Source organism: Lactuca virosa, chromosome 5 (genome assembly GCF_052849685.1).
Source record: "Lactuca virosa cultivar CGN04683 chromosome 5, Lactuca_virosa_CGN04683_v6, whole genome shotgun sequence".
Classification (NCBI taxonomy): Eukaryota; Viridiplantae; Streptophyta; class Magnoliopsida; order Asterales; family Asteraceae; genus Lactuca; species Lactuca virosa.
Window position 1 is genome coordinate 184,749,524 of NC_136430.1, and position 2,543 is coordinate 184,752,066.

The 2,543-nt window shown below is 42.0% G+C and overlaps 1 pseudogene; it reads left to right on the forward strand.

Moving 5' to 3' along the window:
* Positions 1-872: 872 nt before the first annotated feature.
* Positions 873-2,021, forward strand: LOC145112125 (uncharacterized; annotated as a pseudogene).
* Positions 2,022-2,543: the final 522 nt, after the last annotated feature.

The following is a 2,543-nucleotide window of genomic DNA, read 5'->3' on the forward strand; positions in this document are numbered from 1 at the left end:
AAGGCATGAAGTTTGTGTCCGGAACAGTCTTTGCTTCACCATCCAACATGACTTCTTCAGAGAGCTCTTCACCCGGATCGGTTTGGAAGATTGATTGGTGAGTTGTAACAGGCAGTAGTTCAGAAGTAAGTTCATTTACTGCATCGGTGTCAGTGGGTGGAACATAATGCATATTGCTTTGGATGACCCTGTTCGTCATGGAGATAAAAGTTGACTCCACTTGAGCTCTGGTGAGATCCGGACGTTTAGATGCGTCCCTGTTAACAAAATCTTCCCATTGGAGATCATTAGCACCTGGTCGTCCTGTATGCCTTCCGGGTATCAGACCAGTTGAGGCTTCCGGAGTCGGAGAGACTGCTCCAGCTTCGGAAAGCTTAGGGTCCGGAACAGGGGTTCCAGAGTGTGTGCTAGTGATAGAAACAATAGGGATATGAAATGTGACTCGTGGGTGTGTTCGAGGGGGCTGCAAGGAACTATGGTCAACACCGACATCACCTTTTTGGGAAGGTGAGGGTGGATTATGTGGAGACTCCCCGTGAGTGTGTGCAGGTGATTTTGAAGCATCGAGGGGTACCTCGGATGAGTGGGCAGGTGGGGTGTTTGGACGGCCAGAGTCAGCCTGAATGTCATGAGCATCTTCCTTTGGAGAGGAAGAGCTGACTTTGGTTCTCTTTTTAGGCTTTCGCTTAGTGGGAGAACCCTTCTAACCTGACCCACCTCCCTTACCTATAAATACCAATCAAATTCCCTTTTTACCTCTTTACGCGCTCAATACCTCCAAAAACCTTGATTTCTCTCAGTGTTCTTCGTGTATTTCAAGCTCTCATCCTTCTGCAACAATGACGTCTCCTCCAAAATAAATATCTCTCCAAGTCCCCCACCTCCTTTCTTCCTCTGTCTTTCTCTCTCCATTTTCTCTCTCTATTTATATCTGTTTCGATTCCCAAACGCCAAGAGTCGTAGTAGAGACTCGCCTGTTCTTCGATTCAACTCCGACTTGGTTTATGAGCTCTAAGGAGAAGCCCACTCTAGGTGGTCAGCGGATCAAGACCCGTGAACGGAATATTGTAGCCCCTCTGCACCCTACAACATTTACGGATGCAGTGCTCCAGATTTATCTGGATAATGCTGGTGATCTGGAATTAATTGCTAAGTGCATTAAATCTTCAGACCTTAACTTCAGCAGATATGGTGACACTTTCTTTGAGGTTGTGTTCACTGGAGGGCGTACTCAATCTGGAATAACAAATCCCGATGAGGGGGAGAGGCACACTTACTCATTTCTAGACTGTGAAGCAAAGCGTGAAGTGATATTGCCATATGTAATCTACATTCAGAAGATTTTAAGGCGAAGGCCTTTTCTGATTAAGAATCTTGAAAATGTTATGCGAAGGTTCCTTTAGTCCCTTGAGTTTTTTGAGGACAATGAAAGGATTAAGCTTGCCATATTCACAACACTTGCCTTCTCACAGAAGCTGTCTGGTCTCCCACCAGAGACAATGTTCCAACCACTTCTTAAGGATAACCTAGTTGGGAAGGATCTTACTTTCATCACACACTTCTTCAAGGAGTATCTCATTGATAACCCCCTTGATGATCTCATCTCCATCTTGAAACGTGGCAAAATGGAGGACAATCTGCTTGAGTTCTTCCCTTTTGGGAAGCGATCCGCTAAAGCTTTCTCTGAGCATTTCACTAAAGCAGGCATGGGTGCTTTTGTTTAATATAATGACAAGAAGATCTTTGAGGTGAAGGTGAAGGAAATGAAAACAACATTGACAACTCAGATATCAGAGTAAGTTGATATATCAGAAGTGATTGAAACACTGAAACAGCATGTGAAGGATGCTAAATTGCCTGCGATTGAGGTAGTGAGGATTCTGTGGGATGTCTTGATGGATGTTGTTCAGTGGTCAGGGAAGAATCAACAACAGAATGCTAATTTGGCTCTGCGCCAGGTGAAAACATGGGCTAAGCTGCTGAACACATTCTGTACAAGTGGTATCAGAGCGAGACCTTGAAGATCTCATGATTATTTCAAGGGAACGATCCCGATTGGTTTATTATCTTGAAGATTTTCTTCATATATGAAGATCATCTCAGCCTTCGTAATTGAAAAATCTTTTGTGAGTAATTTACTGTTTTGTTGGTGATGTTGCTAAAAAAATAAAAATTTTGCTGTTTCTGTTCATACATTTTGCTGCTGTTGAATTTGAGTTTATGAAAAGAAAACTTTGTTTGCTACAGAAGATGAAGTTCTCTTTAAAAAGGTGGTATTTGATCTTATTATCCCATGCAAAAAGATGTTTAGAAAAAGACGAAAATATGATTTTGGGATAAGAGATTGAACAATTGGTCATATGTCCGGAGTATGTGAGATGAAAATGAGTTGTGGATAAGTTTTTCTGAGATGACATGATTTTTGGAGTGTTTAGGTATAAAAGTTTCGTGAGTACAGATTGAGTTGTTGTTAGTACAAGCCCTAATGCTTATATATATATATTCCAGATATATATATACGCATGATGTTAAAGTGTTTTTCA